Source organism: Taeniopygia guttata, chromosome 1A, assembly GCF_048771995.1.
Source record: "Taeniopygia guttata chromosome 1A, bTaeGut7.mat, whole genome shotgun sequence".
Taxonomy (NCBI): domain Eukaryota; kingdom Metazoa; phylum Chordata; class Aves; order Passeriformes; family Estrildidae; genus Taeniopygia; species Taeniopygia guttata.
The window spans coordinates 68,235,896-68,263,473 of NC_133025.1; the positions used below are offsets into that span (position 1 = coordinate 68,235,896).

Consider the following 27,578-nt stretch of genomic DNA (forward strand, 5'->3'; position numbering starts at 1 on the left):
GCAGCTGCATGGTGTCACTTCAAGGCATTATGTCATCATTCTTTTATATTTAGAATACATATTTAGTATATATAGGATCCTCAGTGGTGCTCATCCCCTCCTCAGGCACCAAAAAGACAGATATTCTGCACTGCATGATTTTGTGTCTGGTAAAGAGGCCCACACACCACTAGAGAAGGAATCCCTGTCAGATAGGAGGAGTGCACAGTCTTATGATAACAAATACTTCTTGCAACAGGGCTCATTCTACCTGTGTGTCCAGAAACAGGAGATTAAAAATAGATAATCAAAGAAAGGGGTGGGGGGGAAAAGAGAAGAATGAGTGTTTGAGAAGTCAAATGGCTGGTGCTGCAGCTCTGAGTTTAATCTACAAAACAGCTTTCGTCAGAACAATTAGATTGTTCTCCTCTGGGCCATTCATCATCTCAGATATTTTTCTCATTTTGACTTCTACCCACTAGAGATCAGAAACCTTCTAAAAAAAATTATCATCTAGGGATTCCTCCACTGGAATTTGGACTGGCCTACATCATTCCTCCAGACAGTGCTCCTTGACTTTTTCCCATCGAGCTCACAATTGCAGTGCAACACCTGGAATGGCAGCTCTGTGCTGCAGAAATTGGGCAGAGTACTGCCAGTGGCAGCTGTGGCAACCCACTTAGGCACAGGGTGACTTCCAGGTAATGTCTGGATACTTTGAATTTTCTATCCAGGGTGCCTGGAACTGGACAACAGTTTTAGTGATCCTTCTAGTAGCAAATCTCGGTCCCACTCATGGCTTTGCCCTGTGCATATTTGTGGGAAATGAAAAGAGCTGCATTCCAGCACGAGGAAAACACAGCTGAAACTCTAAAAAAATTTCTCTGAAACACAGAGAAGGCTTCAGGTAATACTTTATTATCTCTTCACCTGGCTAATCTCTATGGCTCCTTGCAATACACAATCAAAAATATATTTCTCCTCACTTTTAGTCAACATTCAACCACATTGCAGTTTTTGTGTCTGTCTGTGGTAGGCATAGGATTTCCACTGCAATAATGAGTGATTCAAAATTTTCACTCTCACAACAAACCTGTGAAGGAAGGAGTAATTTCTGTTCTCATTTTACAAAAAGCTCATTATAAAAGAAAGAAAATACAGCCACAGATATGTTCTGTGAATGAAGACTTTACATGGGGGCCTCCCAGTGTGTCAAACAGTGAAACAGCTTTTTCAGTATTATTACTTGGTTTTTTTTACAGGGATTAAAAAAAAAAAAAAAAAAAAAAAAAAAAAAAAAAAAAAAAAAAAAAAAAAGAAGGCCGCTTTCTCTGAAAGAAACAAATTATTCATTTCCTAGAAACACAAAACTGGTTTCTGCCAAATACTTTCAGTGGTATGCTCTGAAAAGGGAGAGAGAGCAGTGACAAATGTGGCAGAAGATGATAAACTGCTGCCTTCTCCAGAAACAGCAAATCCATTGGTTTCAGCCTCCTTGCTTGAGCCAGAACCAAAGCACACATTTTACACAGGTTGAAGGACCTCTCTATAAAACCATAAGTGACATCTAAATCATTTAAAACAATGGAGGGAGGAGGAGGATGCAGAAAACAGAAGAAGGTTCAGACAAGTCTCAGGTATTGTCTTGTTCTAAGACTACAAAACAGCAGCAATATCTTTGGTGTCCCTTTAGAACTGCAACAGGATCACCTGTGCTCGATCAAACATTTCTGAAGATAACACATGAAAATCTCCATGGATATAGTGCAGACACAGTGATTTCTCAGCCCCCAAAGAGTGTGGCATTCTTCCACCTTCAAGCCAAATCTAATAGAATTTCAGACAGACATACATTAGAAATCTGTCTATAATAAATTTCTATTTCTGTGACAGATTTGTCTCCATTTTTAAATACCTGCCTCCATACAAAGGCAGCCTGGTTGTACATAGCAGTGGTGGGCTGGTTTGCTCTCTTTGGTACCCTGCACACCACCCCCTTGGTGACATAGCCACAGCCAAACAATAATGGATCACACCATCAATGTTAACATCAGAGCAGAGAAAGGGGGGGAAAAGAAAACAAAAGAAACAAAAAACCCTAAACCAAAAACCCTCACACATACCATTTCACCAGGTCAATCTTGCCTTTACAACTGCAGCATTTGGCTAATACACAAACAGCTTCTTCTAGGAAGAAAAAGTTGCACTACTTCAATGAGAAGTACAATGCTGAACAGATGCAGCTAAGCCCTGACAAATCCCTGGGCAGACATAGTTATTTCAGTTTGAGTGCTTGGAGTGTGACTGGAAGTCCAAACACTTTGAAGATTACATAAATCAAAGCAGCCTCTCCAAAATGGTGATTTCCTCTGCTTGGAGTCCCTTCCACTTTGAGAGAATGGATATAAAACTGGTCTCTCAAAGCAATACACAGTGTTCACTATGGATTATGTGAAGTAATTTTTTCAAGAAGAGAAAAATGATCTTTTTTCCTCGCATTTGCTTCTACAGCTTAAAAACTTGTTACACTGACATGGTGTTGGGTGACTACTTGGGCTGTAGAACAATGACAGAAAATCAGCTTTTCTCCAACGTAAATGCAGAGGAAATCTCAGTACCATGGCACGAGGGAAGTGTGGTAACACAGGAGAAGTCCTCTTGTAGTCACAAGCTTGTGCCAATGGGGCTTTCAGTACGTTTTTGAGATTAGGACTACAGGCTATAGGATCCATAGTGGATTTCTGGTTCTGCAATTTGTCCTACCTCCACACCAGGATCATTAGGGCAACCAGGTAACTAGCTCTCTTTCTTTTGGGATGTCTTTAGATGTCCAGCTCAGTTACCAGAACAGAAGCCATTTCAAGGATGTGAGCAGTGAGATTCAGCTGAAGAGCTGCTCAGTCTTAAACATACAAACTACCATGGCTGTGCAGCTGGTCTCTCCAGCAGCAAAAATCCTGGGATCACTCTGTACCAGAGAGGAGCTCCAGGATTACATTTGTTCAACTGGTCTGAAGGATGAGAACACCTTCTGGATCCTCTTCTTGCAACAGTTTTCCCCTGCCCTTTCCTCTACTATGAAATACCAAACATCACACAGACAAGGCAACATGAGGCTTTTCGCATGCTTTGCATAATCCAAAGACTGATTTCCACCCTCCAGACTATAATTTGTCCACGAGTCATAAGGTGAACTTCATTTATACAGCAGCATCCCCACAGGGGGCATGGTGCTCCATGTATTATCATATTCACCTCTAAGAACTCCAGAGAAAAATCCCTATTTAGGCCTACAGGTGGTTGCATCAAATAGAATTTTATATACACATATATACACTGATCTATCTTGCAACAGATGTAGCACAAAGATAGTATGGAAACACACACCATACTATCTTCCATAGTCTAAATAAAGTATAGCAGAACACTTCCTCAGGTAGGAATTTTTCTGGAGAAACTAGAAAATTACACATTAATAAGATTTACTCTAAAGCAAAACCAAGGTTAAAAAAAATGCACATTAATAAGGTTTTGCTCTAAAGAATAAGTTTTAATAGTACACTGATAAAAAGGCATCTACTGAAACAATTATCTTTAAAAACTCAGCATCTTACAAGGAACTGCTCTAATTGCTGCCTTAATCAACATCATAGCTTATAATACAACTTGCAATTAACATATGGTAAATAGCATCTGCCAATTAGACTGTCATGTGCGCTGTACATCTGATTCCTGTTTTCACTGGAATGCAGCTATTAGTGCTGGAGCCTGTCCAGGGTCTCTGCTTTGGCCTCTAATGCTCTGTAGATGAGCAACCCTCAACTTTACGCAGCAGTTAAGAGGAAGACAAGATTCCTGCACATATGAATTAGGTCATAGAGATGAACCTTGAAAGGCGGTTCATTAGTCATTTTTAGAGCTCCACTACTTTAAAGCAGAAGAAAATAAATCACAGAATACATCCACTTCATCACTGCATAGTGTCATCACAGACAGCAAAGTTAAAACTGTATTAATTACACATATCCCACCATTTCTCCCTTTCTTGCCTGACCATCCTTTCCCTTTTCCTTTGTTAAATTTCATAAACTGGGAAAAAAACACACACATTTTATTTAATTATTCAAGATCTAACCTCTGCTGTTGTCAAGTGCCTTCTATGGATGGCTAAAGATTCACACATACCAAGACCACCAATATTTGCTCAGCATCTGTAAGGATAGTTTAGCACAGAGCCCCCACAGCTTTTGCTCCTGATGAAGCTGCAATTCTCAAACACACAGTGCTTAGAAGTCATGGAGGTAAGATGTGAAGCCCCCTAAACTTCTGAAAAAGCATAAAACAATGAGGGATTCTAAGTAACTGCATGATCAAAGCATGAAAAAAAAGGACAGCTATCTTAAAAATTCCATAAATGTTGCTTTAACTTTCTGAAACCAAAATCATTCAAAGGGGCATGCGCCAAACTTAAAAAAATAATTTTAAAAATGTACCACAGAAAACCTATGCTTTTACCTGTCTTGGTAACGCATTCTAGAGTGGCAAAACAATCTTTATCAAAAAGATTCCACAACTGGTGAGGGTCACAATTTTTGCCAGGGTTCCAGAGATAAAGCATGCTGGGGAGAAAGCCACTGCTACAATTATCAGTCAAAGCCTAATAAAAATATCCTTTTACCAGCAAGAGAAAATTCTGACCTAGGACTCAAGATGAGACTTCCTTGCCTAACTGTCACATGATTTTGGGGTGAGACTGGGGACAGGGGGTTACCTCAATGCTCCTTCTTCCCCTACTGCCCTTTGATTCTCATCGGATCAAATTTTAAGCCCTTGAGGCCTTCAAATGCTTTTCAACATAAACAGTGCTTAAGCTCCCCCTAAGTGTAGTATAAAACTATTAATACAGAAAATAAAAAGTGTTTTAGTTTCTTCTCCCCAGGATAGAAAGAATACCAATAGAAAGTCAAAGGAAGCACGCAAAATTTTCCATGCTAATCTACTGACTGCATGCTACAAAGTCTAAGTCCATTAGGAGCAATGTCAGCCTTGCTTCAGCCTGAAAGCCAAAGCTCAGTTGTCATTTCCACCTGTGCAATGAACACAGCAAAGGTTTATGTGCACCATTCCATCGTGTGCTCCCGCTGCTGTCAAATGCAGAAAGGGAAGAAAATGGAAACATGAACCAATGAAGTCATTTTCCTTCCCACATACAACCTCAGGCTGAGATGATGTCAGGTTTCACAAGCAAAACCAGTTTGAATGACAGCAACATTTGAGAGGAGAAAATCCAAAGGAAACCTATATTTCTCAAGAAGTGCTTCTGCTGATTCAACAGGCAGCATCCCTACTGCAAAGTCTGAAACAAATCAAGACTCTATGTGATACATGGATGTCACTTTGGCTTTCACAGAATGGGGAAAAAATTGCCCAAAGGTTATACTCTCTCCTGTGCCAAACAATTCCTGAAGGGAATTTTAAGGCTGGTTACCTTTACTCTCAAGATATGCAACTTCCTGCTGAACCATAAAAAATCTTATTGGTCTATTACGGCTTTTATTTCTGAGAGCTCTCAAATCATCTCTACTAAATTATGAATCATACAAGAATATAGGTCAAAAAAAAAAAAGGTCCCTTTGGTCCTCTTAGTGGAATAAAAAATGAGAAGGGTGGACATGGTGGGAGGGGCAGTTGTGCTGGCGTTATTATAGCAGCACTTGAGGTGTTGCTCCTTCCAGGGAATTTCTCTGCAGGACAGAGACATTCTCTGTGGTGGGACTGCATCCTTTTCCAAGGGACAAGACTTGGACTGAGCACACAACCCTCACTCTTGACCTTTAGGCACCGCTGAAAGCCATGCTGTAATTTTTACAAGAGTAGTAGAAGCACTTGGGAGAATTAGAGAGTATGGGGAATTTAAATTTTTCTCCTCTGTTGATTAAGATGCATGCATCTACCTAGACTTATTAGATCCTGCAGACCAGGATTCATCTGGCCGTATCAAAACTTAGATCTGCTGCCTTCCTCTTTCCTCCTCATAGCCAAGCAGCCTTTAGCAAAAACAGAGATTGGAGAGAACAAAACAATCGAGTGGAAACTGCTTTCCCCACATTTCACTCCTCTTGCTCCTGGCTTGCTGCTATTTCACATGCCCTACTATTCAGGACAGTAGCCTCCATTTGAGGTAGGATTTTAAAAAGATGAGGGGAAAATTGATCCATTTTTTTCCCCCTTGCATATGACTATTTAGAAAGACAGGTGAGGAAGGTACATGACACTTTAGCTGATGTATTAGTGACTCCTGTCATTTCAGGGTAAACTTAAACTTGGGAAAAATGCAGCAAACTGGAATCACATTAAACTTGATTTAGCAAAGTGCTCTGAAACACATGCTTATAGTTAAGCATGTGCCTAAATGCTTTGCTGAATTAGGACCTATGTTGGTAAAAGGGGCAATTGATTAATGGCTTCTGACAACCACCAGAAACTAATGAGCCACAGACCTCTGCTTTTTCCTCCAAATGACTGTACTTAAACCCAAAGGAAATTTCATTATGGAAACAGAAAACACTTATAAATAAATCATACATGTCTCCTTCGCAAATATTAATTTTTATCTGCAATTAGTGGTAAACCCAAACCTTCCTTTCATACAGTAATCAGAGACAGTGCCATTTGCCCTGTGAAGCTGGTTATTCTTTCAAACCCATAAATTTCTCTCTAGAACTCCATGGTTTACAGAAAGGTCTGTGAACTCAGCTAAATCAACCATGAAATATGCAGGATCCAAGAGAAAAACCAAAAGGTTGCCTGAGACAAACTTCAGGGTGAATCATGCCAGCACTGTGGAACCCACCTAAAACTGAGAGCTCAGCAACACGACATGCTCAAATCTGCTTCATGCTGCTCCCCTCTGAGACACATCAAATCCCAGGGATTTCACATATTTGCTAGCTCCCACGTGAGAGGTGGAAAAGCTATAGAACAGTGAGAGGATAACTTCAATCCTCAAAGCTCCAATCCAGCTATTTGCCAACTGTTCACCACTGTGGAAGTTTTCTGACTGGCCATGTGTTTTAGCTTTGACTTTGGTTGTATTTAGGGGCAGGAAAATCCTCTGGTGCATCTACAGGAATCGTGACATTCAAGCCTAATGTCAGCCTTACCTAAATCTCATTAAACAACTCACCTTGTTTTTTCCTTGCAGCATCACTGCAGCACAACACTGACACCACTCCCAGCAGGATGAAAGAATCACTTCTGTTAACACTGACCTAACAGATCCACCCAGAAACTTCAAGGTAGTAAGTAACTAAACAGGGACAATAATATCTGAGGTCTTGTTGTTATCACTCATAAGGTATGCAAAAATATTCTCCCTTTTTCCATGTTTGGTATTTTAGTCACCTAAATCATATTTCAAGAGTAGGTATATGTTATGGAATGAAAACACAAGAGACACACAAATGATGCCATACAAGACTTGAATGGGTGTTTACAGAGGTTCCAGGGCAGAGATGGAAGTGGCTTTCATGCCACCTGGTAGCTGTGAGCAGTTAATTTCCTTCATTCACACCCTCTTGCTCGAAAAGGTACTACTTCACCTGTAATTTTAAGGATAACCAACTATGAGACCTCATGGACAATCCATCACTGAACCATGACCCACTGATGAGATGGAGACTTCAGCTGCCACAGTTTTATTGAGATGTTTCTCGAATGTCCATTATGGCCTTTGTAACAGAGATGAACTCTTAAAGGCAGCTCTGAGGAAAGGAAAGTGACATAGCTAGCATTCCTGAGCCTTGGGGAAATGACCAAAGCCAGGTTTTGTTGGGTTTTTTTTTAAATTAAAAAAAAAAAAAAAAAAAAAAAGCTTCAGTTTCCTATCATATCCATGGATCAGACAGACTCTAACAATGCCCCAGAGGAAAAGGTGGGGAGGGAAAAGGAAAATACTTGATTTTTTTTTTCCACAAATCTACAAGAATAAGATATTACATTACTAAGTAAATGCTCACTGTATACATTTCTGTTTCACTGTCAAGAGGAAAACTACCTTTGCACAAGTGACTTATCTATATGTCTATTCTAATTCAGATCCTGCCTCAAAACATACTTGAAAGTCTATTTCATGTTTCCATGGATTTCAATTACCATTTTGTAAATACACAAACAGAATTTTATAAACAATAACTAGCAGCCAGCTAAGGTCTACATATTCACCACGGTACCATGCACAAAATGTTCCTAAGGTTCAGAGAGAAAACTTCCGGCAGATTCAACAGAAAGACAAGGTGGTGAGTTTAAAAACATATGTCTTTATCCATGCAGTGCATGGGAAAGTTTGAAACAGCAGGTATTTCCTTTTCCCGGCCCTGTGAAAATCCACAGTGTATCAGTTATCACCCTGAGAGGTAAGCTTGGATATTTCTGAAGGTGAGTGCTGTGGCTGGGAAGTCACCAACACAATAAAGCTCATCCCTTCAGGAAGTCTCTTCTGAGAAACTTGGCCAGATTTGGTTTTGCCCAAACTGAACCCACAGATTTACACCACTGATATCTGGCCCCATCCATCACACCCACACCTGGGCAAATAATACAAAAAAACCCCTTGTATTCTTCAGGGGATTAGAGCCTTTCCTCTGCTTCACTACAGTAACAGATCCATTGTGAATTATTACCATTATGCTTCATGACAGTAACAAGTCCAATTTTATATTTCCAAGGCCTTGTATTTCCAAAGCTCTTTTCTGTACTGCATATTTCCACTGACAGGCACTATTTGCATTCCCCTCTCAGTGGAAAAAGCTGGCTTGAACTGAAAGAACAGATTGGCATTAAAGGACAGTGATGAGCCCTTCCCTCCAAATGTGCCATTCTGAATTCAGCAGGCTCAAACCGTGGCAATCTCATTGCTACACCAATGTAGGTGTTTTCAATTTACTTCTTTAGGGAATTTATTAGACCTGTTCTCTTCATTAACAAGCATCTGAGCATTTAGGAAGCCTCTGGGAAGCCAGGCTAGAGGAGATCAGGATGATTCTCCCACTGCTACGGGAAATTTACTTCAAAGACTCCAAAGTCTTTAAGTCACGGTGTTGCAAGGGGGATTAGAGGAGCAAGCACCTTGATTTAGGCTGTCCCTCTTACATGGAAGGAGGTGGCTTCCATTTTAATTACATGATATCCTCCACAGGACTCACTCTACTTTCAACAAAATATGTTTGTTCTTCTGTCATGGCGTTACCTCTTTCTCAAGATTTCTAAAAGCAGATACTAAAAATTAATGTGAAGCACACCCATAGGTGTTGAAGAAACTTGGCTCCAGACCCATCCTGCTCTCCCAGAGTGTTTCTCTAATTGCTTTTCTAAGCACTTGCAAGAACCTCACTGAAGCACTTCATGCCTGCATTCTTATTCCCCTCATTGCTCTAGGGCTTCCCTCCCAATTTCAGTGTATTTTGTTTTTCAGCCTGACCTATCCCATGAAACCAAAATGTGGCTGAATATGTCAGGCAGCCCAAACCATCGACCAGAGAGATCACTGACAATATTCATTAACACAAATTTTGCTATTAATAGCTTAAAAAAACCCATGAAAGTTAAGAACTACAAGTCAAGGGACAAGTAGCCAGAACATGCAAAATTAGGCCATTTTCAGCTTTGAGCAGTCTCAATTTGTGGGTTAAATCTCTCCAAAAATATGATAGTGGCTTGGTAATTGCTTTCACAAACACTAGGTAATATTTTACTGAGGCAGTAATTGACAGATATAAAAAAACGCAGTCAAAAAACTATAATCCAGGGCTAGTGGCAAATCACACTCATGTCATATGTTTGGAAACACAGCAGCTACAAACAACACTCCTTCCCTCTTGGGTACTGGTCAGTTCCTGGCTGGAAACCTGAATATATCTGCAGGTACACATTGCTTCAGGAAATAGGGGAACTATTGGAAGAGAGCAAGCAAAGTTCCCAGAGCTCTAGGAAGCATGGTGTCCATGGAGAATTTGGAAGGGTCAGGCTTGCCAAGACTAAAAACCAGTAATTTTCACACTTCTATTAGAGAATGATAAACCCTTCACATCCCCTGAGGGCAGGAGAAGATGTAATGTGCTTAATATGGAGCAACAGAGACCGATTTTGTCCCTTGACACCAGCAATTTCCCTACCAACTAAGACCCTTGGGACAACTGTGTAAAGGGAAGAATAATTAAGCACTGTAACAGGTCAAGAGAGGCAAACTGCAAAGCTCTGCATGGGACACCTCCATAACAAAATACACTGCTCAAAAATCACGTTAAATAGTAAACTCTGCTTTGGGCCAATAGAATGAACTGATTAGACACCAACATTTTTTTTTCCATCTATCTTCTATATTATTTAATATATTTTTTAATACTACATGCCAGTTTCAGCCTAAGTGCTATTTGTGTGTGTTCAACACGAGCAGCAGGAAGCTGCAGCTCCTCACAAGACCCCAGCACGGAGGAAGTAGTGCATGGCCATTACCTTCTCCACAGAGACACTTGCACACAAAGGTTCCTGAGGATTCAACTGTCAAGACAGCAAATCCTCAGAGCCAGAAGGTATCAAAAATCAAGGACAGATGTAGCAAAACAAGAACCCAAGATACTTTGACTATGGACATTGTTAACCATAGATAACAATCGACCCACCATACAAAACCCTGATCTAAAGCCAGATTGGGATGGCTGTCTAAGTGTAATGAACTCAAGATGCAGATTTTTTTCTTTTTTTTTTTTTTTTTTTTGCCAAACATACAGTTTTTAAGTCCGTTAATTCAATTCCGTTTCCTTAAAGTAAAATAATCTAAATCTGAACATTTAAAGAAATACAATAGACAGATACCAACTTTGACTTTCACCAAATACCTATTTCCTGTCCTTGAAATTCTCCCCTTAACCACAACTGTTTTCACTTGAATTTCCCCACCTATTTAATTTCTTTATGAAATTCCTTTTCCTATTATTATAGAGCTCTGATTTGTTACTCTTGTTTGGATCACAAGCATGAGTTGGTATCACCTACAGCTGCCAGGCTACCAGCATCAGCATTCCATCTCCAAAAGTGGCTCTAAGATATTTGTAAGGAGATGAAACAAATCCACAATATACCTATCAAATCATGCAATTTAAAGCAGGATAAAACAGGAGAAGTTCTTTTGTTGTATCCCTTAGCATTCAGCTTGCAGTCTGGACCATGAGATGCACTTCTAACTTCATGTGCACATCTACACATATTATTAAAAGTCATAAAACAATCTTTTTTTATATCAAGCTACTCAATCAAATTCTTGGCAAGGTGATTAAAATTCTGAAATAGAAAGGATAGGGAGTGGGGAGTCAGGGTGGGACAATAGCAATAAGGACAATTTTCAGCTCAAAACACAAGTAAATGTAGTAGTAACTCTTGAGCTCACTCTGCTACATGCCACAGGCATATGGAAGGAAGCATATAGAAAAAGAAGACATCCAGAGCAACACCATTATTCTGTCCCAAGGGTAACAAAGGTGGACAATAATTTAGCAGTGCTTCAAAAATAGCTGCCTTTTAGGCACATAAAATCGGAGGCAAGATCTAGAACACACCCAGCTCTCAGCTTCATGCTGCTGACTCATGCCTAAGAAAACAAATCAAACCCAAAAATCTCCTACTGGGTTATTCAGAATTTCACTGAAGGCTTTGAAGTTTGGGTCCAAGCTATAGCCAGCTCACCCAGACTTGTGCTTGGATTCTCTGAGTTTGGGTTCTCTGTGAGCCCAGCCACACCATCCTTCCTGCTGTCACAGCCACATTCACAGTCATCAGCAAAGTCACCTGGCCTTCAAAGCCACCATCCACAAGGGTCTGAGACCTCCTTAGCTCAAATCAAAACTCTTCTGCCTATAGCACTGCCATTAACATTTAGACCACAGCAGGATTTAGCAAGTCAGCCACTGGAAGCCTTTTCTGGAGACCAGGCTCCAAACCCAGCCCTCTTCTAAAGAGCATCTAAGACCTCTAGACAAGGCAGTCCACATTTCTGCTCCCTCTCTGCACAGGCCTATTTTTGGGTAAGTTGGAAGCACTCCCTCAGGCAGGAATTGCATTTAATTAAACATTATTCAGTTGTATGTGTTGCTGACATCCAAATACACCTCTGGCATAACCAAGTAGAGAACAGAACCTAATCTGGTTCTCTTAGATCAGCTTGTTCCAAACGGGGAAACTGAGGTACAAAAAAACCACAAAGCATCTTGCTGAATATTCCTGTATCTGCCCACAGAGCTCAACCCAGTCCTGGCAGTTTAGGATTAAATCTGGGAAAGGTCCACATGCAGATGCTAAGTAATTCAGTAATAAGTGAATTAGCTGTGGAAGAAAGAATTTCTGCTAAGGCTGCTGAAAGCTATCCAAAACAGGCTGTACTTCCCACAAGTGCAGTGCAGCACCTCGGTTCCCCTGCCACAATCTCCCCTCTCACTGCTGAGGAGATGCTGTCCTCTGCTCCTGCCTGTGGTTCAAAATATATCTTGGTCTAGTCAAATGCAAGTTCTGTACAACCTTTTTTCTTTCATATTCTTTATAAGGGGTCATTTGGGGGGGTTGCCTGGTTGGGGTGTTCTTCTGTTTGAACATTTTATGTGCAAGTTGGACAGTGTAGAGGAGCCATTTAGATGGAAATCAGAGCCTCCTCTGTTCCTCTCCTAGCTCAAGCTGGATCAGACCTCAGATGAAATAGTGCCAACATTTCAAACTGCTCTCAGAAGATTTCAGCTGGAATACCTTCTAGACAGTAGCTGTTCTTGGGAAGTCCACCTAATGCCAAAATTCCATAGAAAAGCTTCCTGCATTGAACTACAGCCCTACAGCAGTACTTTTTGTAATGGATCTAAAATGGAAACCTGCAGAAATGTTTCCTTCTTCATTTCCCTTAAGTGGATTCAATATTGAGGCTGCATTTCTATTTATTTTGTTTTAGTGGGATGTGGGCATGAAAAAGTCATTCAAAATCCCTTCCCTCCTACCCCAAGAGCTCATGCACCTTTGTATACCCTCCTTACAATTTTTAAATATTTCATGAACCTTTCAGTCCTCATCCATGGCTCCAGAGAAGCCTTCACCTAGGCAGTAACTTTCACACAAGTGGTTTTGTAACCTTCCAAACACCAAATTCTACAATGCATGGAAAACTCAACTATCACTAAGAAAGAGTTTTTTTTTTTCCTACTGCTTATCCTCAGCCAATTCAGAGTATTCACTTCCAAATATTAACTTAGCTTACTAAAACCATCAATGGTGCATGGCTTTGTCAACCTCAGGGACAATCACTGCAAACTTCTCAGCTCACAGAGGTAGGACTGGACCTGGTTAAGAAGCCTGGATTTGAGATATGTTACACTACTCAGACCCCCTCACCAGGTATATATCACTAATAAAGACCTGGTCCTCACAAATTAACATCAACTGAATGCAGGTTCAGGATTTTTTTAACCTGGTAAATCCATATGCTGTGCCAGTGAGGGGATTTACCAACCTAGATTTAGAAGAATCATCTGTAATGTGCCTTAATTTACATGAGTTCAGAATATATGAAAAAATAATATTTTCTCCATGCCCCACTCCTGGCTCTGATATAATTTTATGATATTGCATTCATTTTGTGCTGATATAAACATGCCTAAATGAAAGACAAGCTTACTTTCTCTTCCAAGACCATCAAACAGATGTATTCTTGCTTGTGCTGGTCTCACAAACTAGAAATTAACAGCTGATTAAACACCAAAGGAAACTTGGACATGTTAAAACCATATTCTCAGTGGGTCTCTAGTGAACTTTGCAGAGGTTACACTCAATATAAAGTTCATCATTTTCATTTAATTTAGTTCCCCTCTTCTTTTAGCAAATAAATCATTCTACAGAAACAAGATTTTTATTGACGACCCTCCTCAATTTCCACAAGCCTGGACACCATAAGCTTACAGGTCATATAATGTGGTTTTTTGCAGCCATTTGCCCAAATATTTTACATTGCCACTTCTTTATATTTTCCAGATCATGCACTTGAACCAACTTGAACTTGAACCAACCCTCACAGCCTTACCAAATGCAGCTATTACAGTGTTATTATCCACTAGCACAAACACAAGGGTCAAGTAGTCAAAAGACCTGTATAAGATCATACAGACCATCAGCAAGAGAGGTGAAAGGTCAGAACTGATGTGATGCTTCCAGCCCTTCTGGCAGCCTTGAGCTACAAACCACAGGCATGGATTCAGCCTTTTTTGCATCTTTGAGAAAGGTTATCAAAATTTGGAATTGAAAAGCTTAAATGTGGCCTGGTTTTTTGGGGGGTTATTTTGTTTGGTTGGTTGGTTTTGTTTGTTGGGGTTTTTTTTTTTTTGTTGTTGTTTGTTTGTTTTTGGTTTGGGGTTTTTTTTTTTTTTTTTTTGGTAGTAGGCATTGAATAATGCTTGATGTGGCAGCAGAAAGGGTCCATGCAACATTAAATGAAGAAGGCAGAAGGGTGATATCCCTAACACAGCTCTGTGATGATCACACCTGGAATATTTCATTCAGCTCTGGAGAGCTCATTTCCTCAGTGACAATAGCAACCCAGGGGATGATCACAAGAGAGCCATAAAAGTCTTAAGCAAGCAGAGAGGGACTGACCTACAAAGAGATTAAAAGGGAGATGGATGCATCAAATAAGTTTTAAGTAGGGGATGCGAAAACTGCAAGTGTTAGAACAACATTAGGAAGGACAGAGAAACATTTTAGTGAAACAAAAGTTACAGCTACAGGGTAAATTAAAAATTATGAAAACATTTACTGACCAAAAAAAGTAATTTTAATAACAAAATCTACTGGAATATAGGATGGACCTGATAATATGCTTAACCAACACTTCTGCTTGCCAAATTCCCAACCTTTAAGAACCTAAAAGTTGTCAGTTAAATACTGAAGACTTTCTATTTTGGAATTTCTCCAGTGGAATATTCTATCCCTTCTTGGGGAAGTTTCAGACATTCTTACCTCTGAAGCAACACAGATAGGTCAGGCCCATTGCTCTTGCACTACCCCCAGGGAGTTTGGCTCCATAAACCAGACTCAAGCAAACCTTGAGAGTCACCAATGCAGTGTTTTGCCTTCCCCAGCCTTGGATATGCCAGCAAAGGGAGTGGGAATGCTCATGCCATAGCCAGCCAGGCTCACTTCACTGTTTTTTCACCTGAATAACAGCACAATACCTAACTACTGGGATCTGATTTACAGGATAATCAGATGAGAAGCACAGGGGAACTGCAAACTTCGTTATAACAGTGTCTTTTGTCTTAGGAAATGCTCTTCTTTCCACTACTCTACTTCAATGACAATTTTTCAAGGGTTCTATTTGAGGTATTCTATCAAACCTGCTAGTTTTAAAGAAAAGCAGTGGCTGCCTACTCTATAAAATATGAGCACAAGCAGTAAGTCCATCGAAGGCCTGCTGCTGGCTGGCCAATTTCCACGTATCCTAATATGGTTAAGAAAATGTTTGACTGCAGCCTAGAGCAGAGTGCCAAATTTAACAACTCTGCAGCGAGCAGAGTGCCACAGAGCCCTCTGCTTAGGCTCACTCTAACTTCAGCCAGTTAATCAGGCAGTTTGTTCAGCCTCCTGACATGAACTAGGCCATAATTGTACTTGTGCACAGTCACAGAGCCCAGAGCCCTTTGTTCTCCCTGCCCTGCCAGGGAAGGTTCAGGCTCGCTGCCCTACAAGGCTTTCAGGGACAGCAGCTCATTGGAGTGTTTCCCTTCTTGGGCTAAATATATTGAGGAAATCCTGGGTATCCCAAGGATATAAAAAAACCATGAAGTGCATGAGGCACTCTGGGTTTGTGTAAAGAGCAAGGTTTTCAAGGGCTCCAATACAAGACTTTTTCTTTCACTTTCTTCACTTTTTCTACTGCTAATGAGAGGTTTTACAATATCAAACCAATAGAAAAGGCAGATCTCTTCCTTGCTGTTTTGCTATTACTGCTCTTTATGAAACTTGGCAAGGTGCAGGCTGCTTATCTGCCTCTAAGCCCTCTGCAAAATGAACCTTGCCCACTTGTGTTATGTATTTACATTTCAGTCTTCCAAATTTCACTGGGCAGCAAGTGGTTTAGAATTTTTGAAATAGCTAAGACAAAGGGTGACAAAGTAAATGAAGGACATTGAGGTCAGTCTTCAAATCACACTTCAGTCTTCCCACTTACCCTCTTTTGTAGCACCACCAAAATCATTGCAAAGCCTGATAATAGAGATTTGCTGACAGAAGATAAGGGGATTATTGAGTTTATATCAGTGAAACAATTCACTGTAGGCATTAAAAGAACAATGTTACCTTGATTATGCAAAAGGTTAGCTGGCCTCTCCCAGCTCATTTCCTATGAGATCATATGCAGAGTTGGAATCAGAAGGGACTGGTTTTAGGAAGTTTGACAGCCTTTTATGGATTATATTAACAAGGCACAGGCTGTTCCCTAAAACTGATTGTACATCAAATTCCATTGCAGCCACATGCCCTTGGTTGGAACGCTTTAGCATATATGATAGGACCAACAGCCACCAAAAAAAGCAGCAATTCTGTCATTTAATCATTAGGTCTTCTTTTTTTTTTTTTTTTTTTTTTTGAGTACTGGGAATTAATTTTAATTTTTTGGGGTACAGATAGCATACAACAGGTAACAGTGGGAAATCACTCCATTTCTCAAAAAGTTTCAAGTATCCTAGTGTCCAGCTACAACTTTACAGAGTTAAATACCTGTCTTACATACGTAGAAATACATGTTCAACTGCAAGATCTTGAAATTACACCTAATAGCTATTAGAAGTCAGTTTTTCTTCTCTGGTAAGTACTACCAACAAAACACATCTACACAAAAGCACATCAGTGTCTGAAAAATGCTTTTTCTTTATACTTGAGGTCACAGCTACTTCCAAACATTTATTATTTAGTATTTACTTCCAAACAGTTTCCAGTCAGTTACTGTACATTTACTCATGATACAGAAAATTAGAAGCCAAATGAGAAACTGCATTCCTCTTCCAAAAAATAATGCTGTACATTTTCTTATTTTTTAGAATTTCCCAGCTAGGCATTATTTTCCTGGGGATGCATATGGATGATGCAGGTGCCTGACATACACCGGACTGCCCAGTGGTCCAGCAGACTCATGAGTGTGTACAGACACCTCAAATGCTGTGCTTCTGTTTGGAAGTATCACAGCAAATGCTGTGCTTCCATTTGGAAGTGTCACAGCACTTCTGGAGGCTCTGGCCTTCAGACTCCTTAGCAAGGCTTGTGTCTCATTTGGGCTTCATGCTAACTCTTTGGTGATGCATAAACTGCATGCTGATCTTTACAAGACCTACCCCATGAAAGACTGAATTTCACTGTGGGAGGCAAACTAACCTGTTAAAGGAATTAGATAACACTCACCTATTTATTAGCAATGACACCAAGCAGATTTAGCTTTCAGTGGAAAGTAACAACATTTTCAAACAGCTTCTCTGTAAGGAAAGTTAAAGTCTTCCCTCCTATTTACAGATGGGAGAAGAGAGGAATGCATAACTCAAATGCAGTTCCCTGTCCAAGTCCAGCTGGTCAAGAGCAGCACCTCTTGCACCCCAGGTAAGTTCCTTCCCCATGGGGTTGCACTTTCTCCTGCCACCTCACTGATGCCACGGCTGGAGAAGCAAAACATTTAGCATGAACATTTTCCCCAGCACTAAACTGCCATCTCTTACTGGAAATAAGATCCCTTTTGGTTCCTGTTGGGACTAGGGAGAAATAAGAGAGGAGTGAAAACCTCAGATTTATTATAACTATTTGCTGTCTGTTTAATAATGGTGTTCTCTGTGCCAAAGAAGATGGAACAATTAAAAGACAACCACTGCCTTTGCTTAGTTTGGGGAATAACTATCCCTGATACAATCTTCCAGGAATCCATCCTTAGAGCCTTGCCCATCGCTATTTATAACTGAGTAAATATTAGAGGATTCACATCTTTTGCCCTGAAAAAACAGGACCTTTGGCCTTAACATTTTTTTGGAAAGTGTTTCAGAGAAGGCTGCTGCTCTGCAGCAATGTTTCCTTCCATTAAAATTCCCCCTTAAAATATATGGCCCAAAGGAGGAACACTAGACCTCAAATATAACACAAATATGGACAAGTCTGCCTGCAGGCATTTGGAGGCTGGGAATTTGCCCAAAACATTATCCTTCAAGAATTAACCAACTCTCTGTCAGCACAGTTAGCAGCCTCAAAAAAAACCCAATTTACTCTGACATGCCTTTGTCAGGGCAGCTCACTAATTGAATATTGCACTGTTTATCACTGCTTAAGGTTTAATTATTCCCAAGGACTGAAACCAGAACCTTTATAGATCCATGTGCAAATAAAAGAAATATGTTTGGGAACCACTGTTGCCCAACAAATTCACTTTTAGGTTTCTATCCTCCTGACTTCAGCCCAGCTCACGCTGCCTCTTTTTTCTCCATCTCCTGACACAATCTGTGATAGCCAGGGACCAGAAGAGCAGACAAGGTACAGCTGACCACATGAACCCTGTGCTTAGGACTTTGCTCTGCCTGACCACTCAAACCTGCCTGTGAACATCAGAAATGGGTAAAAAGGTACTGAGGAAAGAGAACTCAGAGGCAGAAATTCTCCTAGAAGTGTGTGCAGACACAAGAGCTGTCAGCTCTACCATGGGCGTGGCCATAATTCCTTGGGATGCTTACAAACCTTGCCCTTACAGGACAAGCCAAGATCAGATCATGCAAACAACAGCCCCTGGTAGTGACAGTCACTCCAGAGTGGTGCTCAACACACAGAGAAACCCTCCAAGGCAAGCCCTTCCCTCACCTCCTCATCAAGGTTGGCTGCCTCACTTAAATTTTGAATCCTTTTTGTTTTCCTTAGTTTCCACTACTGAAACTTAGCACTGTGTTACTATTTTATGTAATGGTTCCATCCTTTTGAATCAGTGAATTTGCTACACATGACATCATAACCTCCACCTGTGTAGCCAGAATGATGGAGTGTCCTCACTCAGAGCAATTTGGGCTAAACAGCAATTATAAAACAAGTGCAGCCTGGGAACATTTATTATTATTACCATCATTGCTTAGCAGGACTCCTATCAAGTGCTGAAGCAACAATCTTTTGAAAGGCAAATTTTCTCCCACCTGGCAAGCAGAATTTTTGTTACATGTCCCTATCAAAGTAAAACCAGAACACCTGGGGAACAGAGAGTCATTGACTTTGCTGACATATTCAGCAACATTATTATCTTAATGACACATAATGGTCTCCATATTCATAACCTTTCACCAAGAGAAACCTAGTGTAGCTGTTGGGCTGACCTCATTACCTCAGTCTGTACCCTCTGTGTGCAAAGATGACCACATGTAGGGTTAATGACAAAGACAGAAGGGTTCAACCTTCCCAAGGGAAAATCACCTCCTTCCCATTCAGGTAATTTCCAGGAACCAGAAGATTAATATGGAGCCACAATATGGAAAAATTTCTCAATGTTTTAGAGAGTTAAATTACCATGTATATACTTACCTATAATCCTTAGCATGTAAAGCACTAAAAAAAAGGAAGAATTGGGGTGGAAAATTCACAAATATACATGTAATTTCTAGCAGTCAGTTTGATCAAGGACTACCACAAATTGTCTTTCAAATCAGACTGATCACTAACCCAAAACAACTTTTTCCTATACCAGACTTCGGGTTTCAAAGGAAACTAGGCTAACACTGAAGTGCAGCTTACAATAGAAGTTGTCTCAACTGGACAAAATATAGCTCCAGGAAAAAAAAAGGGCAGAAAAAGAATATTCCTCACCAGATATAATGCCCTTGAGCCTGGAAGATGCTGCCTCTTCAGCTCCCAAGGGATTCTTTGAGTAAGCCAATGGTTATTCACAGGTACTGGCAAGATAGAAGTGTTTATGTGGGGGGTTGAAGAGGGCACCAAAGGCAGAAAAAAACCTTTAGAGTTAGGATGATCTAGAAAGCAAAACAGATCTTGATCCTTGCTGCAGTTGCTAGACACAATTGCACCACTGACTAAACTGATTTGCTGCTCCTTTTCTTTTTCCAGTGACTCCTCTGTGAGGAAGAAACTCCCAAACAAGACAAGTCAGACCACCCTGTGCATCTGAACTCCTATTAGGGGAAAAGGGTGGCTTCCACTTGCAAGGAAAACTGCTCCATTCACCTGCTCCTGCTGCCATGAGTGTAGCCCAACCACAGAGTAATGCAATCCTGAGAAAATCCTGGGAAGCATCAGCAACAGAACTAACCATTTTAATATCCAAACTGCACCGATTAATATGGAGCCAAACCTGATTATACCCTCATTAATCACTTCAGAGAGAGAAAAGAAAAAAAAAAAAAGGGAATTCCCTATTTCTTTTGGCTGTAGACCAGCACAGTTTCTTGATTGCTGGCTGCCTCCAGTCAAAGATGCAAAAACTTTTGACTATTTATGCATAGCTGCTGCTGGATTGCATTTACATGGGTTTCAGGGACAGGTTGTTTGTCTGCCTGTACATGTACTTTGTAACAGTGGTAGAACAGCCACCTTCCAGCAATAGCTGGGATAAATGACAACTTAGCATGTGGTAAGAAAAAATTGCCTCTGAGCCATGCCTCAGGGGGAGAACTGGAGGGAGTTCTTGGGAGAATAGACTCAGATCTCCAATCCGGAGTAACCTCAGCCAGCTGGGAAAGTTGCTCAGAGGCTCTGGTGACTCCCATCCATTTCTATGTACAGAGGCAGTAAAAAAGACAAAAATTTCAAATGTCCATATACTCAGAAGACAAAAGGCTGGAATTACAAGGTACAGAGAAATTTTCTTTTATCTGTTAAACCAGGCAAAGAAAGATACCAAAAAAAAGCTCACTTCACAATCACCACTTAATTAAACAAATGAGTTTACCTTCCCACCTAATCAACACAATCAGCAGGTGGGCTTAAGAATATTCATTAGACTCACTGTCTTAAGCAAGAGATTTGACTAAACCCTGAAAAAAATACATCATGCTTTTGCAAGTGGCAGTGCAATTTTACAGGATTTCTCCTAAATCCATAAGCAGCAGTGTCAGGGGCGGGATTTGCTCATCTTACAGAATTTTGAGGTGTTTGTTTCAATTTTATACTGCCTGCCAAAGGCGGTTTTTGAAGGTAATGTGTGATGAAAGGAAGAGGGAGTCAAAGTCTTCTCCACACATGCAGCACTGTGCCCACCATGGCCAAACACAACTGGCACCCTGTTGTTTTACAAAACCAACAAACTCCTTTGCTGCCAAGACTGAAAATCACAGCTGTGACCAGCTAAGATGGCAATTCCTCCAGGAAACTCCATTCTGAACCTTCCCAAGGATATATCACAGTAAATACCGAAGAATGCAGGTTTTCCCAAATCCAGCAGACCTGGCGAAAGAAATGCAGTGCAATGCATAAATCCAGGTTACAGGACTATCTCAGCCTCAATAAAATGCCCATTAAAGTCAATTGCAGTTGCACGTTCTAACCCAGAGAAAATCCAGATCTAGCCTTCCATCAATAAAATGCCAAACTACTCCAATCACTAATAAAATCCAAGGACTGACATGCCCTTCAGGATTCATGTAGCTACATGAAGTGATCCAGGTCTTTCAAGCAGAAGCTGTGCTTAACTTACTGTAGCTGTGAGGAAAAAATGTCCCATCATTTACATCCAAAGAAGAAAATATAAATTCAAAAGTACAGCATAGTACAGTGAAACACCTTTAAGTTGTGTAACTTCCTGACTGCTGAGATGTTTTGTAGATAAAGCCCTGAAGGTGGACATCAGTGTTAATCAGAAGAACATCTTGTTTTCTTTCTAAGGCTTTCACTTAGCCTTGTTTCCTGTGATACCTTAACACCAAGTCATTCCTGAGTGCTCTCACTCACAGGGTACTTAAGTGTTCTCCTCACCAACCAAACAAGATTACTCACCTTCTTTAAGTTAGGCTCACGTTTGTTGAGGCAGAGCCAAAACACACACACACACACACACACACACATTCCTGACCAAGGACATGTTTTTCTTTCCTGGGCTGTTTTTACTCTGTAGTCCTAAAGCACAGTACTTAAAAAAAAAAAAAAAAAAAAAAAAAAAAAAAAAAAAAGCCTTTTAGAAACTGAATTCATTTTGCCAAGAATTCCTTATTGAAACAAAACTCACAAATATAATTCAGACCTTTTCCCACTCACACCACTCTATGATTCTATCATCTATCAAGTGAAATACCATGAATGAGCAAACGCTGACAACATTGAGCCGGAGGAATTTTTTAATCCACTTGCTGATATACTTTTATCATGTTTCATACCATATAGCCTGCAAAATATCAAAGTCAAGGGGCACCAATAACTAAAAAGCTTCTATAAAATTAATTTATTTGGTTCATACTCAAGAAATCTCTGGATGACACACACAAAGTAAAGCTGAGAATTATCATGCACTTCATTCTTAAAAGGAGCACTAAGTGCAACACAAATTAATTTACGTTAGTATTTACCTCATTATTTCTTCAACCTCCTATAGAGCATCTCATGCCCATATTTACTTACATACTGATCAACTAATTACCAGGTGGGAGAAATTGAGCTTTGAGAACCAAATCCAAACAGTCGTGGAAATAAAAACTTCCTTTTCAAGGGGTCAGTACTGTCTTCCTTTCATAACTTTATAACTAGAGATAGCTACTTCTAAACAGAGCAGTGGACATTGAACATTTTATAACCAAACTAAATAATGTTTTTCCATTGTTCTTTTCCAATGTGAGATTCTGTTCTGTGTAGCAAGGGGAAACAATCATTTCCAGAAATGTTTCTCAGACAGGGCAATCCTCATGGCCCACGGAATTAAGTATGGGAACACTTAGATGGTAAAGCCTGCATTAGCAAGCAAAACCAACAGCACTGAGGGTTGCCTATTTCCAATCTACTGGAAAAAGTTTGATCCTCTTTCCATAACCTAAACAAACAAAGCGCCTTCTTTCTTTGCAACACCCTGGAAATGGCAAAGCCTGTGAAGTTTTGTTTGACCAAAGTGCTGAGGACAACTCTCCCCATGATGGCACAAACATTTTAAAACCTACAGAAACCAAAGCTGGATGTCTGAGCATCTTTTGGGCCCTGGCTCAAAGGAAAGCATTAGATGTGCTGTATTCCCCTGCTCCCTAGCAATTCTGGTTGCAGAAGTTTCCAGAAATTACTTGACCTAGTTTTATTCAGCCCCTAGGATCAAAAGAAATTACAACCCAAGCAGATCCGGGCTGCAGACATTTTAAAGGAGGCAAATGGCAAAAGAAAATATCTTTCAGCACAGCCAGAAACATCTTCTATTTACAATCACCTGTAGAGACAACATGAAAACCACCACTCATCACAGAAAGCAGCACCTCTTCGGTGTCCTTACAACAAGCAACCCACACATTTACAAAAGCACATTTGAAATTCTCTATAGGGTCATCCTCAGAATCAAATTCCCAACCCTTCCAGCTGACCAGGCTGGGGACTGAAATGTGACAGAAAGGAATCACAGCTTATAGACTTCTCATGTGCTCTTGAAAGTCTTCCTTAAAGTGTCATTTTTCATGGGACATAGTTTAAAAAAAATAATTCTGGGTGTTTTAGCAAGCTAACTTCTTTTACACTTTCATTTTACCTACAAGAGTAAGTCCCTGAGTTTCTCCTCTAACAGCATTTTTAAAAGACCTAAAGCAGTTTTGTCTGTCACTTGACCTAGGGCAGCAATTGTTTTTTCACAGTAGTTTTCACTACAGTGAGGCACAAGCCTTGCTTAAAGTACAGCTTTAGTCCCTTTCACCACTCAAACACAAAGCTGAACTTCTGACTATTTGTGTTAACAACAATTTCATGACAACCCAATGTATGATATTGCAATAGGTGACAAGGAAAAGGTTATGTTGTTTAAACAACAAAACAAGGTAGGTTATGTTGTTTCCTTGTCAGCATCCAAAAACACAGCATACATGTGCATGCTGCATGTGCAGACAGAACCCTCTTTTAAAATCTTGGTATAGACATTTTTGGTTAATACTTCCACCTCTCACCCATCTATCCTTCTGCCTCTAATCAATTCTGGAATCAATCAACATAAACATTGGCATTTTAGAAAAAAAAAAAAAAGACTTTTTGAGGATAATTTAATTCCTCCATATATATACTCCAAAGAAGGTCATATCCTGTTTTACTTAATTTTTTTCCCCCAACATTTTTGCTCCATGTTTTTCTTTATAGGAGACTGAAAGAGATTCTGTACATTTTTGTGGGACAACTATATTGGGCAGACAGCCATTTCCTCAGCCAGCATCAGCAGTGAATTTATAGCTCAGAGAAAACTCTGAAGAGACAGGGGTTTGTGGGATAGAGGTCTTGTTTTTTTGTTTTTGTTTTTTGGTTTTTTGGGTTTTTTGTTTTGTTTTGGTTTGGTTTTTTTGCTTTTTTTCCTTAGACCTTCAAAACTCTTTTGATAAGTTTGTCACAAAGAAAAGTAGAATTTAAAGCATCATCTGCTCTGAAGGATCTCTGGTAGCCAGTCACAGCATACTGAGCACTCACCTACACTCCAGTCCCTGAGGTTATTAAATCCAGCTTTGGGACACACCACCAGACCTACTGAGTGCTCCCTTGGAACTACTGGCAGCCTATATTCTAAACCACATAATTTTTACTTCACCACTCATTTTCTTAACTTAGTTCTCTTCAGTTGCAATGTGTATGGGTGCAATGAATAAAACACAAGCCAAACAACATTTTGCCTGGACTGAGACTTTGCTATGAGGCTGAAATTGACCCTTTAAAAAAAATATTTTGAAACTAAGGTTTTCTGACAGGCATCAGGAGAACAATTAGAGTTCTACAGGTGGGAAATGTACTGAACCTCAAATAATGAATTTTGACAAATGCTGTGTTGACAGCATGCACCCAGCACAGCTTCATGACAGGCTGAGAGTTGGATGGGACTGAAGGTTGTGTGGCAACATGAAGGCACACCACAGTCACAGAGCTGTCAAAGCCACACATTTAGAGATAAAACCCAAGATAAGGCAGCAAACAACCAAACAGCTGTGTGTCAGAAACATGGGAGAGAAGAAAACAAACAACATTAATTATTAAACCCTAACCCCAAACCTGAAAACTGAAGAAAGTTTCTTTCTAGACATTTTAGTTGAAATATATTTAGGAAAATGTTGGAATGAGCCACTTGAAAAAAACAAAGTACCAACAAAAATTTTTGATTTGGTAGGAGTCTATCCCACAGATTTTGATGTGTTTAAGATTCCATAGGTTTAGTATTACATCGCTGATTATTCATAATGAAATTCCATGCAGTAGCAAAAAAAAGATTTAATGATAGTACCACACAAGATGTGAATATGGGGCCCTTTGAGCAGATTTACTGATAGGAATGTTGAGTATGGGTTAAAACAACATAGCTGTCTGGCTCACCTGTGCATGTTAACATGTCAGGTGACAGAGCACAAGTTATGCTGTTTCTTGAATCTCTCTTAAGAAATTAACCTAATTCTACCCTTTGCTGGATTTTTCAAAAGATTTGTCATTTGCTACAGCTCTATGATACTGTCAGCTGTTGTAAAATGTATACTTCCTGCTTTCATATCCCATTTATCTCCTTGAGGAATGAATATTTCAATGGTTTTGGGAACATGTTTGATGTTATTTGGACTGGGAGATTAGTGCCCTTCAAAGCACAGCATGACACAGTGGACAAAGCACTTGGCTGGCATCACCTCCAGTTTGGTGCTGTCACAGGAATCATTTTTCCTTTTTTTTTTGTGCTTCATTTTGTCAGAGTGACAAAAAGGAAAATGATGCCAAACTCCTCTGTTAAGAACTTTGAGACAGACACAGAAAAAGCAATGCCTGGCAGCTTGATCATAAAGCCATTTTACACTACAGAAAGAAGGTATCTTATAAAGATTTCTTTAAAAATGAATACCAAGAAAGCCACTTGACACCTTGCAGCTAGCACAGGGTTGAAAGTAATTCAGAATCATCATCTCTTTTCTGCAGGTAGATAACCTGAGTCTGGAAGAGATGATCTTTTGGAGTCCAATACCATAGAAACAGGCAATCTTTGTACAGGAAAAGTTACAAACTCCAAGGTATTCACTGTAACACTTGCTTTGGGACTAAAAGAGAATTTGATATAATATCTCAAACTGCTGCTTTCATAGTTGCCCAATAAATAATTCTGATTAGAGCTGTTCAATTTCATGGGTTTTATGCCAGAAGCAGATAAAAAGAAGCAAAAATGTGCAGAAAAACCAAGTTTAAAAAAAGCCTTTGGAACAATGTATTTGAAGAATCACCTTTGAAAAGTCAGGACAGAACTGTGCTGTCAGATCTGGAACAAGCCATGAATAAGCCCAGGGTGACATTTGAGGAGCAGGATGAAACAAAAGAAACAGAGGAGTTGTTGAAAGTCTCCTCCTTTGAACACAAGGATGTCACCCGTGGGTCACCCAGTGATCCATGTGCCAGGCATCAGACAGACCTGAGCTCACAGCAGCCTCTCCTTCAGGGCCTTGACAGTGCTGAAGGAATTCACAGCCAAGAAGGTGCTTCCACCCAGTGGAGCTACTCCTCACCTCTGGGAGACAGGCAAAGCACATAGCCCAACTTGGATCCTGCAGCTCAGGCTCCCACAGAATCCAGCTCAGAATTCCATTTTATGTACACATAAAAGAGAAGGAACCCCAAGCACAGAAACTTCTGCTACAGAAACGTGTGTGGATGTGCATGAGAACAGAGAGGAGAACACAGCAGACCTCATCTTTTGCTCTTCAAAGGAGACACTTAATTTTGGTTAAGAACTGATGTAAGACAGAAGATATGAATCCCCTGCTAAGCTTACAATTAATGCCTTGCTGTTTTGTGCAGCTGAACAAAACTGTATCTTTAGATGAATTTTTTTTAAATGCTTTTAATGATTTTGGCTGCCTATATTAAGCTGCTGCAGCATTTTTGATTTCCAGGGTAATGACAGCCAGGTCTAAAATATCCTAATCAGACATCCAAGAACCAAGGCCTTTCAAAAATAACTTGGAAAAAACCCTGGCCTTTCCTTTGGCATCTTCTCTTTGACAGAAAGCATGTCCACTTGCCAACTTAAGGAGAAATATGAAAGAACAAACAGGCCCTTGACCTATAGCCAGACTATTGTTATGCATTCCATGACTGCTTGACAGTGTAAAACATGGATTTAACAAGACTGGTTGGGAGTTTGCTATTATGCATGCACACTCATTCTGGTGATTTTTATGAGGTTCTTTGTTCAAATGGTCCATTTTACTCTAGAAGAATGCAGCAGTTGCATGAAAACTCACCAAATTCTGTGCAGAGTTCTTCCCCGTGCCAACAGTGACAAGTCAAAATAAGCAAAATACTTCTCTATTAGAATTACTTTATTCTGCACTGATTGACAGCATTCAGCTGGAATCAATCCAAAGCATCATGCCTACCAAGAT

The 27,578-nt window shown here is 40.1% G+C and overlaps 1 protein-coding gene across 13 annotated transcripts in view; it reads right to left on the reverse strand.

Annotated features, from left to right (window-relative positions):
- Positions 1–27,578, reverse strand: part of CALD1 (caldesmon 1) — a 176,451-nt gene that overhangs the window by 120,150 nt on the left and 28,723 nt on the right. Inside the window, exon 1 of one of the 13 annotated variants that reach the window (XM_072923813.1) lies at positions 19,870–19,927. The exons of the other annotated variants lie outside the window; for them this stretch is intronic. The gene's annotated coding sequence lies outside the window, so the exon portion shown is untranslated. Of the gene's footprint in view, positions 1–19,869; positions 19,928–27,578 lie in introns of those variants that run through there. 13 annotated transcript variants of the gene reach the window in all.